This window comes from Rhopilema esculentum, chromosome 10 (genome assembly GCF_057945365.1).
Source record: "Rhopilema esculentum isolate cy_ngs chromosome 10, ASM5794536v1, whole genome shotgun sequence".
NCBI classification, from domain to species: domain Eukaryota; kingdom Metazoa; phylum Cnidaria; class Scyphozoa; order Rhizostomeae; family Rhizostomatidae; genus Rhopilema; species Rhopilema esculentum.
Window position 1 is genome coordinate 12,966,940 of NC_142824.1, and position 14,396 is coordinate 12,981,335.

The following is a 14,396-nucleotide window of genomic DNA, read 5'->3' on the forward strand; positions in this document are numbered from 1 at the left end:
ACGAGAATAAGAGCGGCACATATCATTCACACTTTGCTAGTGGCAAGTCCCACTATAGATGCATTAATCCGTGTGGATAGCAATCTTCGATGGAGCGGTGAAGATTGCTATAATTTCAAAGTCACCCATGCTATGAAAAGGAAATTCATCGCAGAAAGAATTTATAGAGTCAATGCAGACGATGACTTTGTTCTTGATTATGGACTTCTCGAATAGAAACTGCTAATAAACCCTAAAAATATCGAACTTTATTCAGTTACATTGTTATGTTATTTAATAAATTTTATTTTTTATCTTCAGTGTCATCGGTTTACTTAGGATTGACAGCTATTTTTCGTCTGAAATGGTGGCCTTTTGTTTCTTGTCTTGCAACTGAAATAAAAATGTCCAGAAAATTTTTAACTCCTCTGTCAATGCTTTGATCCGTACAATTACAATGTTGCACTAGATAGAGAAGTTGAAAAGTCTATGCACAAAGGTCAAAATTTTGTCCCTGTGGTAAATGACGTCATCAGAACATCACAAAAAAATCTCCGGATTTAATGAGAAAATCTATTGCATTCTGGGATTACTTAGGTCTTGATGCGGGATATTTATAGATTTCAATCTGGCAACCCTGGTGAGGATAAGCACGTTCGAATGAAAATTTGCGAATCTAGACTTTATCAGCAACCCAGGAAATATTGTTTCATGTCTGTTATGGTATTATCATACAAAATGTCATCTATGACGTCATAATGAAAACTATGCCAAAAATCAAGTAATGTCAAACTAAATGCAAGTTTCAAGGCTTTCGAGCCAAGCATCATTTATTTTTCAGATTGCCCGTTTGTTGTAAATGCCAGGAAATTTTATCGGTTCCTTGACAGTTGCAAAAATAGGTCTGATTAATCAAACAATCATAGTAAGATATGATTGGAAAGATATAGAGACCAATTCTAAAACTGCGATCGGAGAGTTTCAGAAATGGTTTTTTCATCTTTAAAAGTGAATTATTCGAAGGAACGCAGATAAAAACTTATATTTTGGAAAAAAATCCACAGATAAAAATGAAACACCCATGAGCACTTCAAAAGAAAAGATAAATGATTTCTCGTAATAACGTAACAATAATTCCAGACGAGAAGAAGTCGAAACTCGAAGAACTCGCAGGACAAAGGTTTCCCGTACAAAGACATAAACCAGGTGAAATCTTTCCGTTTATTGATTGAAGCTTTATATTGCCGAGGAAATTCTGAATAAAAGATCTCAAACATTCTTGGACTCTGACACTCTTACATTCTAATTATTCGTTGCTTATTTCGTTTATTAGCTTTGTTAAATTATATGATTCTCGTTGCTTTTGAATACACTCATTTTTTTTAAGAACAATTTTATAAGAACACGAGCCTCAAAACTGGTCAAAAGTTTAGAACAAATTAAGAAAAAGCTGAGGCTGAGCTTCTACAAAATGCAATTTTAAACAACGTTTTTTCTCAAAATCGAGGATTTTTAGCGAGGTGTGGGTGCTTTTTCGGTGAATATTCAAATTTGTCAGCAAATTAAGGCTGTCTCACTCACTTTGTTGGCAAAAGAGGCCTGAACACCTCCTAAGAGCGAAAAAGCTAGCACTGCTTACACCCTCTTAATTTAAGAACAAATTAAGAACAATCCAGCCTCAGATTTTTGAAAAAATTAAGAACAGTCAGCCTGAACTTAAATTTACTGGTTCTTATAAAAAAAAGAGTGTATATATACAGTCCTCTTTAATTATTAGACAAATACATCTCTCGTATTTTCTTCGAGGCCTTGTGGGTGTATCTTACACGTAGAAATAAATGACGAGAACCCTACGCGTTACGAAGTTCGTAAATTCTCTTTACTATATTCACTCAACAGACCATATTTAGATGCAAAACCATATTTTACCGACAGAAATTCTTCTGCTATATTTAGCAAAAAATTGCTTTCACAGTGACAACTTACCAAACATATCCGTAACATTGTGTATATTTTGATGCCGAACAAATTAGAAGAGAGAAGTATATATGAATAAATAACATGGGGAATTTTGAGTACAGTCAAAGTACTTAGAAATTATAACTAGTATAAAAAAATAACACTATATTGCGCATATCATGTATAAATCATTCACAAATCTTTTATCTGCTTACATCATCAAACTTTTTTGCAAGAATTTTCATAAAAGTCAAAGTCGCTCAGAAACAAAGTTTTTAAGATAAGTACAGATTAGCATCCTAAACGTTCTAGTGCTAGATAGGAAACATATCGTATCCCCTATGACCAAAACATACAATAATTGGTTCTCTGATTTTAAAGTCACTTAGAAAATGGAGAGGATGCAACACAGTTTTGCAGTACCCAGAGAATGTTCCCTCAAGTTTTGGAGCTTTGGAGTTGAAAAATTCTTTAAGATAACCTCTAATGGATTTCTACCAATACTAGACCCTCTAAGTGATTAGGCTATCGTTTACAAAGGGTAGATGAAGTATCTGATGTAGATTTGATGTGGAAAGGAGAACAAAATTTCAAAGGTGCTTTGCTTTAAAGTCCTATTTTCCTTGTTTTGAGTTTGGACCACCCACCTGCATATTTGTCCAAATCAAGGCATTCCAAGACATCAACTGCACAAGCTGAAATCCTCAAAAAATCGATGCGTTCCTCTTTCATTGTGGACCTTAGGTAGTTCTTTACCATTCTTAGTCTGCTGAAACTGCGCTTTGTTTTTGTTTGTTTGTAACCTTATTTTAATTTGATTTTTTTTCTAGCTTTACATATAAAGATGGATATATACACATACAACTAATCTAAATCGAATCTACTGTATAACAAATGAAGAGGAAATAACTAAGGAAATAAATACGTACATACATAAGCTAAATATTTGAAGCAACTTGGATATGAATGGACAAATATTACAGGATATCGATATCATTATATTTGCAAACGTCATCGTAGCATTGCTAGCAACTGAAATTGGAATAGTTAGAGCGAGTTGGTAAGCTTTAGCAAGACTTGGGTAGAATTTCCATTTCCCTTGCAACCACATGGCAGCTTCTCTCAAATTTTGCTTTGCTGTTAGAAATATCTTCACCGACCATTTCCATTTCTGCCAATAATCGTCTGGACAGGGACGGACTTAGCGGGGGGTGTAGGGAGTGCGAAACCCCCTCCCCAATATTTCTGCCTCCTTCTGTAAATTTGGTTCCATTTGGTAAAAATCATTTTTTGGTAGTCAGCAGTAACAAATTAACGCCAAGATTTTACTTTATATATCAGTATTTATCTTCTTATCTTATAAGGAAGACAGGTCAAACTATAGACCAATATCAGTTCTTCCTTTTATATCTAGGCTATTTGAGAAATTAATTTTCAATCAGTTTAATGAATACCTGATGCGAATAAATCACTATATGAGCATCAGTCGGGTTTTCGACTCTTACACTCGGTTGAATAGAGCATCGTCATTGGTAGTTTATTTTGGATTAATTAGTTTACAGTATAAATATAGAACGTTGAGATTTTGTTATTGCGTGCGTGCAACTGGGGGTGGTTGTGCGAACCCAGCTGTGATTTGCTGAATAATATGAAATGTGAAAAGCTCAAATGACTTTTTCTTCAGTGTTTTCTCTGGAATACAAAGTTTTAAAAGAATCAGCAAGATAGATCCTGAGAGGTCTAAAAATGCACCAATGATTGGTACCTGAATATAGATAAAGGAAAGTACGCTGGTCTAGTCTTTATTGACTTGAAGAAGGCTTTCGACACGGTCGATCATAAAATCCTACTGGAAAAAATAAATATGTACGGAGCGACCGGCCTGGAACATGACTGGTTCACATCATACTTGGAAAATCGTAAACAATTCTGCAGGGTGGATGGCACCTCCTCTGATGTGAGGGGAATAAATTGTGGAGTTCCCCAAGGCTCTTGTCTTGGTCCACTCTTGTTCCTGATTTACATCAATGATTTGCCCTTTTCCTTGCAAAAATCTCATGTCAGCATGTATGCTGATGACACGGCCATTTCCCTCTCTTCAAAAAGTATTGATGACTCTCTTCAAATGAACTAAACTTAGATCTTTTGAAACTACAGGATTGGCTGCATGCAAATAAACTTTCCCTGAACGTAGTGAAAACGCAGTCACTTGTTATAGGCTCTGCTCCAAACATCCGTAAGATCGAAAGCCAGCCTGATGCTCCACCATTTTTTTCTTTTTCAGTAGGTGATCAGAACATTGAAATGATCACCAACACAAGATACTTAGGTGTTCAGATAGACAGTAAGCTCAACTGGGACAAGCATATCGATACTATCAAGACCAAGGCTAATCGAGGCCTTGGACTTATTAAGTATTCTAAGGTATATCTTCCATCTGACATCCTCAACAAAATGTATAGAGGAATTGTTGAGCCCCATTTGAGCTACTGTTTTTCCGTTTGGGGCTGCTGTAATGAATCAAAGCTTGACGTGTTGCAAAAAATCCAAAATAGAGCTGCCAGAATTGTAACTAGCAGCCCATACGATGCGTCTGCTGCTCCGATAATTCAGAATCTTGGCTGGTTAACCATCAGAAATCTTGTAAGAAAGGAGACAGCCACGCTAACTTACAAATCTCTAAATATGCTTGCACCAGACTACTTGAGAAAATTATTCGAAAAATGTTCGGATGATAGAGAACGGTTTCTGCGTTCATCAGAACCTGATCTTAAGATACCGCTGCTAAAAACGATGAATGGCCAAAAGGCTTTTTCTTATCGCGGTCCAAAACTGTGGAACAGTCTAGAAAGGGCTACCAAATTGGCCCCCTCCCTGAAAACCTTCAAAGAACAACTATAGTCGGGGACAACTTTTATTTCATCTTTACGTTCACTTTTTATAGCCTTAGTATTATTAAATATTGTAAATTAGGTTTGACTGGTAAATTTCTTTTGTTACTAGTATTATAATATAGTTATTAGCTCTTATTTTAATCTTTTAAACAGGTCAGGTTGAAAAACATATGTATGAACCTTTAACCTGTATAAATATTATAAAATGAAAAAAAATGAAAAGCGTAGCGGGGGGAGGCAAGGGGAGCGGCCGCCCACAAAGTCGGTGTTTTAAAAAAGTGCAAATTTGCAATAGAATTAGTACTTTAAAGTTGGACTTTATATTTCGGACAATATTAAAACGTTTTTAAAGACTGCAAACGACTGTAAGAAATATTCTGAAATGTATTTCAAGCTTATCTGAAGGGTTTCGTCGCAAAAATTTTCTACTCGCTTCGCTCGCACAGGGACCCTCCTTTATAACTCTATAGAATGTTCAACAATTTATCCCACGTTATAGGATTTTAAATAGAAAAGTCTTTCACATTTTTTAGACAATCCTGATAAAATAGAAACTAAAATGCTAAAGCGCTTCAATCCTTAAAAAAATTGGATTCTGAAATGCTTGTCGGGGATTTTGCTCCAAGGAGAACGGAATTAGTTTAAAACATTTGAATCCTGCTTGTTATTTTTAGATATTTGATTAAAACTGTGGAGAATCAGTTTTTACACGTAGTGCTTCATCGCCTTACACAATTCAGTATGTAAGCGTTTGATGAATTGTCAAGGAAATAGGCAGTTGTAGAATGGGGTCAGCTACAAAAAGCCAGATATGACGATGTAAAAAAGCGAAATTGCCAAGTAAAAAAGCCATAGCTTTTCCAAACGCTTTTGCAAAATGGGATGTTTCCTAAATTCTTAAGGGTGTGGTCAGCAAAAATTTTCTCCTCTTTGCCCCTCTAATCTTCCAAACCTGGCTACGCCACTGCTTCTTATCGTCTTTACCTTAAAGTTAAAAACGGAATTTTAAAAATGGGTGTTTCCATAATTTACCAGTGCCCTGAAGGGTGTGGCACCAAAATTAGTCTCTAACACCCCCCAATCATTGTTGCTTAGATCCGCCTCTGCATGTGGATCTTTGATGTCGTCGGAAAAGACATCACACAACTGCTGGACTTGGCTTGCGTTGCATGTTTTAATTTTATCTGGCAGCAAGACTGTGACAAAAACAACAATTTTTGACAAATAAGCAATGATTTCTTTAAGCTTTGTTTCCACTATGAGGTAACGTGAGTTAATTTGAGATAATTTTGTGATCTGACATGGTTAAAAAAATATCTCATAGTGGAAACGGTCATTAAAAATTATCTCATGAAAATTAACTCGTGTTAACTCACGTTCTCTCCTTCTGCGGTCATTCCCTGGTCGTTCCGCTAGTTCTCGCCCCATTCCGTAGTCGTTCCGCTAGTTCCGCGATCATTCCTCGGTCGTTCCGCTTATTCTGCGCACGTTCCGCTAGTTCCTCGTTTTAGCAACGTCGACAATTTTGTACCGTTACGGTTCGCAAGTGTTTACACTGTCGCGGTTCCAAATTGTTCCGTTTAGCCGTTCCGTTTACACTGTACCGGTACGACCTTAATTTAACAGGAAGAAGATTTTATTTTCCGGAAACAACAACACCAGTCAGTTGTGAAGAAATTTGTCAAAAAGGACCAGGGGGGAGCACAAAGAAATGGATGCTACCAATGACATAATTTCATGCTACCATTTGTTTTTATGCTACCATTTGAGGGTTACTGTCAACAAATACTACCATTTGAGGGTAATTTTTTAAAATTTTAGCGTTCGCTCTCTTTGAACCTGACTGGGGCCCCCTGTTAGGCCATAATTGGAGTACCCCCACCTCCCGTGGGGTTTACAGTTTGGGGTGCACAGTTTACAAAGGATGCAAATCTTGAAGAAAATATTCTTGATTTGAATGTTCAAATAGCTCAGGCTGATTTTCATTACATAAAATGAATTTCAAAGATATAAAAAAATCATACATACTCTGCTTCTAGTATTCCTAATTTCAGGCTCCATTTCTGTAGTCGCCATGATTTTCGATTTCCCGCCCAGTGTTCCCGCGCCTCCATATACTGTTACCTTTTTTCAGGTTACTTATTCTTCTTAAACGAGGTTATGGTTGGTTGGTGGATTGGCAAATTCAGATGTGTTTCATAGCTCTAATTTAATGGTAGAATATTGTTTTGAAGAAGCTGTATTTAGTTAGCCAAGGTTTTTATTTTGCCGCCGAAGTCAACAATCGAATTTTTTATTGAGAGTTAAAATGGAGCGGAAGGCCGATAAAAACTTTACTTGGACGAACCACAAGGTGGCTTTAATTTTCAGTGTTATTTTAGACTACAAAACTGCAAAGTCCAATCAAGGCTTGGACTGGGAAACAATACAAGCCTTTTCGGTGGTCGTCTTTTCTTCAGAATTTGACAACGTAGTTACGCCACAATCAAAGCCTCGATTACCTGAAACAGCCATACAAAAGACCTCTTTGTGAATCCGTGACAAAATCGTCTCGGATAGGTGACGGTACACGGACCCGTGACGGTACAAAATTCGTTCGCTTTCAAAGCAAGGTCAAAACTGTTCCGGATAGCAGAGCAAAATCGTCACGGTTCCACAGTGCTAGTGTAAACGGAAGGGCGAACCGCGAAAGTATTGTCACGGTTCCAAACTTGCACGGGACAGTGTAAACTGGGTCTTACTTTAGATGTTGAAAACAGTTTTCTCTACTCAAAAAAAATTAATTTTGAAATAAGAGAATCATTTTTTCATTTCTAAGATCCTGTTGCAAGTGGTCGTATTCACCAAACGCATATCTTTTTTGGTAGATTTTCCGTACCGAAAACCTTGGCGCAGATCGCGAACGGCACTTCTAGCAAAAAATATTTTTCTTCTAAGTATTCTCAAAAGCAGAAGTAAAATAAGTTGATCTTGTAAGACACCCGCCGTAGCTGCAAGACTCAAATAAAATGTGATTTCTGAAATTTCCATACTTAATTCTATCTCAAGTGGAAACCGAATCGGAAACCAAACGAAAAGTTTCCACAGCCACAACCTTTTGCTTATAGGTCAGATCACATTGCTGTTTTTAAATATTTTGCTCAGTTTTGCATGTTCTTTTCGATAGTATCATCAGATTTGAAAAATTCAAAAGTTGAAATTTTGCTGACCGTGCATTTTTCATGCTTCCGGAAACGCAACTTTCGGTCATTTGCCAGAATGTCCCCTGGGCTTAAAATGATCAGTGCCTTTACTCTTATGATTTAAACTTCTTCGGTTACCCAGTTTGCCAGATTGTTATGCAAAGTTCTCTGTCTAAAAAGATTATTGTGAAAACGGGAATTGTGCTTGTTTTTGTGATCAAAATCTATCTCAACATTAGGGTTACATTCAAGACATCTAATCTTGAAACGATTCTTCCTTCCTTTTGGTGGCATGATTCTACGCAAATGAAATAGCTAGTCAAGGCGCCCGGATACATGTACCTATTTTAATGTGATCTATTCTATATATGCATAGACATGGGGGGTTGAACAGTTGATGTTAATAAGACACCGGAAAAATCTAAATGGTGGCGAAGACCGTTCTCTGTGGTTACTGTGAATCGAAAGACTAAAGATAAATTTAGGTTATAAAAGCCGTGAATCATGGATAGAAATTCAATCAATTACTTCTTGTCATTATTATTGAATGTGTTGACAATGCTGGAAGTACAACCTGATAATTCAATATTATGTCATGTCTACACACGTTAGCTCTCTACCGACAAAAGTAACTGGATGCAAATCTACCGGCGAGGTCTCTGCAAGTTGGAGGGGGGGTGTGACACCCCCCACACCCCCCCGCACGCTATGCCCCTGCTGAAATGTATCTATCTATCGATATAGCTTGATTTCTAGCAGACAAACGGACAGAAAGAGCAGATTTAATAATTCATTGCCTTGGAATGAGGTTAGTTTTCTTTTGCCTGCTCGTTTCTGGCAGTTTTTAGCCATTTCCCTATTTGACCCCAAATGTCGATTTCCCTATTTGATCCCGAGCGCGTCGATCACTCAGCTGATTTATTTAGAGAAATCTTGTAACCTCGTTGTAGAATATTTGAAATTTGGATAGGTGTGAAGAGAATGTGTATGCTTTTTAATGTGTTTTGCCTATTTGCTCCTGTCTCTACGGAGGAGACACGCATCAAGTTAACGTAGATAAAAATTTTTGTCATTTTTCTGCTAAAATTGCCGTAGTTGAATTAAGAAAGCATCTAAAAGGTAGATTGAAGCATGCTGAATCCGATTCTGAGGTTTGTTTTAAGAAATCGGTCCAATTTTTTGAATTTTAAACGATTTCCCTATATCAAGAGTGGATCCAGACTATAGCAACTGTAGCCCGAGCTATAGTCAAGTTTCGTTCTTTCAGAGCTATAGTCGGTCTGGGGATTTGCTCTGGAAAAGGCATGGAAGACAATGAAACCCGTACTATAATTTTTGGCGCGAGCTATAATGAAGCTATAGTCAGGTTTGAAAATGGCCTTTTAACCAATAGAATATGAGTATCCACGGTACTTCTCCACTCTCTTTCCCCTGTAAAGCAACAGTAGACTATAGCTCGTTTTCACATCCTGGGTCCCTGTAATGTAGCTTCAAAGGCAAGGACCTACTAGGGAATAGACAGGGACGGCGGAACGACCAAGCGGCAAGAGGGGGGGAGGGGGGTGCAGGCTCAGTAAAAGGGCTTTTGAAAAATAATTCTCAGCTTCTACAAATTCATACGTAACTGCAATTTTATTATCTGCAGGTATCTTCAACATTGGCTAACTTTCGGCATAAGGAATTATTTTACATGTTTTGAGAAGTTCAGAATTTTATATGAATCTCTCTGATTATTACAATTGGCCAGTTTCAAGGAAACTTTATTAAAAACAACCCTTGCCCCTTCTGTCGAAGGGCAACAGGGGCGGTTGTACCCCCACACCCTCTTCTCTGGCGTCCCTGGAGATAGAAGAAGGATGTTCGAAGGAATATTTATGAATACGAAGCAACTATAAACACACATGGTTTATCATTTGCCCATATAGTGGGCGTGTCCCACAAGCAAGGAGGGCGTGTTCTCGATCCCAAAAGATTTGAGCTATAGTCACCAAATATCCTGGTTCCGCCCCTGTTATATGACCCTGATTTCCCACTAATCCCGGAGGATTTTAAACTGCGCCAGCGGTTTATCCCTGACTCAGAGCAACTATTCTCCTTTCATCATATTACAGAACTGAAAGACATGCGTTTGATGTATTTATCCCAGTGGCTTTTAGGGCCAAATTTGCATTTACGTGTCTGTAGAATCAGATTCACAATCAGTTTCAGTAGAAACAGGAAACAGAAGCAGAATAAGAAACAGAATTAGAATTAGAATTAGAATCAGAATCAATCAGAAATTAGATCAGAATCAGCTTTACAAATTAACTAAACGTATGCAAGTTTGCTTTTAATGTATGCTAACGTAAGCAAGCAAACTCTGAATTTCGTTAGATGCTCTGAAGCGGGTTGATTAAGATACGAAAAGAGACAGCAAATTGCTTTTTAATATTGCTTAGACTGTGGCAGTGGCATCATTAGTGTACAGCAGGGGCGGATCTAGAACTAATCCTGACCGCCGCACGATCAAGGGGGCCAGGGGGCGGAGCCCCGGAAAATTTTACCTTGCTACGCCCTCTAGTTCTTCAGAAACGCCCACTTTGAGAAAAGCATACAGGAGAACCGCCCATAATTTCACTGATAAATTGGTAATCATTTCCACAAGGTTGCCACCATTTCAACCGAAGAACTTATGCATTTCAAAACAACTTTACTCAAACGATCCCTAATTGCCGCCTTATTCCCTTAGAGAAATTTACAATAATGAAATACTGTTAACAATGATGCGAGAGTCTGGGTATGGGGGTGGTTGCTCCTTTTGCCCAGACGAAATTTTACAATTTTTTATTTTGCTATCGTTTTGCAAATTGGACTGGCCAAAACAAGTTCTGTCGGAAAATTTCCTACCATGGAAAATCCATGAAGGTCCTCGTATGTTGAAGTTAACGACATCATAATGAAGAAAATTTAAAGTAACAAACCAATGATTTTTTAAATTTCCCAAAGCGTTTAGAAGCGGTTAATTAAATTTCTCGAAAAAAAATGAAATACTGTATCCTCATCAATTTGGTTTTCAAAAGAAAAAGTCGACATCGCTGGCTATTTTTGATGTTTGTTCTAAGCTAATTGAAACAATTGAAGCTAAAAAATTTTCTTGCTGTATATTCCTTGATTTTGCAAAAGCTTTTGACACAGTTGACCACACAATACTATTTCGTAAACTCGAATATTTTGGCATTAGAGGTGTTCCCTTGGAGTGGTTCAAATCGTACTTACATGAGAGATCCCAAAGAGTTTTTGTAGGTGGTGAGCTTTCTAAAGACATGGATGTTAAATATGGCGTGCCTCAAGGTAGTGTTTTGGGCCCCCTGCTCTTCTTGCTTTATGTAAATGACATGTCAAATGCATCTAAAATTCTAAATTTTCATCTATTTGCTGATGATACCAGTATGCTGTATTCGCATAATAACTTTAACATTTTAGAAGAAGCATTATGTACCGAATTGAATAACATCGCTGACTGGCTTGCTGCTAATATGTGACCCTAATCACAAGTAAATTTCACTTCTTGATTATCAAGCCACGTCATAAGAAGGAACCTAAAACCATTATTATATCTATTAATGGTGAACAGTTAAAAGAGTCAGATTATGTTAAGTACCTCGGAGTTCTGATAGACAAGAATCTCACCTGGAATCCACATATCCAAAATGTTAACATAAAATTTCCAAAAGCCTTGGTATTTTGGCCAAATTAAGACATTTTCTACCCAAGGATATATTACTTAGTATTTATAATTCTTTTATTTCCCCACACATAAATTATGGTCTGATAAACCCAGGAGGAGCATACTCGAATACTCTGGACCCTTTGAGGAAGAAGCTTAAACACACCATGAGATAAATTCTTTTCAAAAATAGTACATGTCATACATTTGTGACTTCTTTCATCTTACTACAGAGTATCATAACATTAGAACCCGACAGGCTACTGGCGGTAACTTTTTCCAGCCTCAAATTAGAACAAACTACAAATCTTTATTCATAACAAATGCTGGTATAAAAATTTGGAATAACATACCGAGTAGCATAAAAAGTGTTGCTTCCAAAAAACCTTTTCATGTCTCTTTAAACAATTGTTACTTCAAGAATAAACCTAAAAATACAAGATGATCCTTAACCCCTTTTTCCTTTTCTTTTTTTTTACAATCGATTTAGTTTGTTCTTATCTTCTTAATGTTCATCTTTATTTTTATCCTTATCATAAAACCTTTTCAAAAATTTTAGTATTGAATGCATGTACATTAACTGTTCCTGATCTTTTACACATCACTGGGGGTATATGGCCCGAAAGCTCTTTCAGAGTTCTTTCCATATGTCCTTCAGCAATATTCTGGTAAATTGATGTATTGTTACTCTTCTCGTTTGTATAATTGTCTAATGTAGCTTTAAAACATCAAAATTTCATTTTGATACTGTATTTAGTTAATTATTGTTGAAAATATACATGAATTGAATTGAATTGAAGCCGGAACTAAAGAGGTGCCAGAATCTAGAAACTCAAAGATCTTGCTTCAAATGGGCCTTGTTTGAGTGAGCCTTGTAAAGTTTCCAAGGGCTTGATTAAATAATCTGAGGAAAGGAGGTAGCCAACTGAATTCTCTTCAACCAGGCCACGCACATTTTATCATACAATTCCCTCTCCCTCGTACAAACAAGTTAGTTAGGCCACTTGGCGGTCCCCATCGATTGTGCGGCACTCGGAAGCCTTTGTTATTAGCCTGAACAGCATTGTGTAAGCTGTCAACTCGATTGCATTTCCTAGATATCGATTGTGCGGCATCTCAAAATTCCAACAATGGCTTGTGTGGCATTTCAAACTTCTGGATGCTGCACATTGTTCCTACCGCCGCACAATGGATTGTTGCTGCCTCACAATACGCCCAATACTTTGACAGCTCACAGTGCCGCACGATTGTTCAAAAAGCCGCACAATAAGAGAGGTTAGAAACGTGTAGCCAAATATGGAACGAAGCTGGCTCGGCACCTTTGACAACTCGACCACGTTACCAATTCGAGATTTACGCGTGGTATAGGGGGGGGGGGGGGGGGTGGGGGCGCTGCTGTGTCAGGGCATCAATAAAACCGTACAAAAGGGAATATATAAAGTGGTAAGACGTCTCAGGTTTAGCCAGGTTCAGCTGGAATTTTCTAGCACCTTTTTCAAAATTCTGACTGCCTTACGTACAGCGCTTGCGGCGGCCTGGATCCGCCCCTGAGTGTACACAAAGTAATCTGGGTCATTTGCTTCATATAATAAATCAAAACTAAAGCCAAAGTATAAAGCTTTGTAACTAAAGGATGAACCGAGGAGTTTGTTTTAGTCATAAAGCATCATCGATATACAATGATATAGTTAACAAATAAATTGAATGCTAGAATGAAAATAAAGTAGTTTGATTGTTAAAAACACTACGTTTCGATCATGTACTCGTTATCAAGTGGCTGGAAAAGAAACGAGCCGAGCAAAGAGAAGGCGAGATTCGATAAATAGAAAATAATGCGAGTTGCAAGGCAACCGAAAACAGAATAAAATGTTTAGCTAATTTGCAAATCTGATTTTAATTTTTAATCTGAATCTTTAATTCTGATTCTGATTTTATTTCTGATTCTCTGTCCTATTTCTGATTCGACTAATCCTTTGTTCATCTTCAATCAGAATTCAGAATTAGTTCCCAATACATTCATCACAGCAGTGTTGTCAAAATAGCAAGGGGAGTTCTTGCACAAAATGTTGCGAAAAACAATAACTAAAGTAAAAAATATGCAATTGTCGGCATCAACAAGGGGTATCAGCCCTCTCGGCGCCCCTACCACTACACCCCTGCATCAAAAGCTTTCGTTGTGCTGTATCAAAAGCGTGGCTGATACTGATTCCTAATAATAATAAGGAAGTTGTTTTTTGTTGCTCATTTATTGTCTCGCTTAATTTGTCGTAAAACTTTTCTGTTTCTTGTGGGTTTGCTTTAGTGATACCTGTGTGAGACCCATAAACATCGATTAATGTAAGTATGTGATTCTTTTGGAATTGGTTTTTAATTGTATCGCAGCGGTTTCAGATATTCCATATGTCCTTCAGCATATAGTTAATAGAGGGGGCTCCCCATTAGTTAATAGCACATAGTTAATAGAGGGGGACTTTCCATATGAAGCTCTTTCAGAGCTCTTTCCATATGTCCTCCAGCAATATTCTGGGAAATTGATGTTTTGTTACTCTTCTCGTTTGTATAATTGTCTAATGTAGCTTTAAAACATCAAAATTTCATTTTGATACTGTATTTAGTTAATTATTGTTGAAAATATACATAAAATGAATTGAATTGAAATGATTCACTCCTTTACTA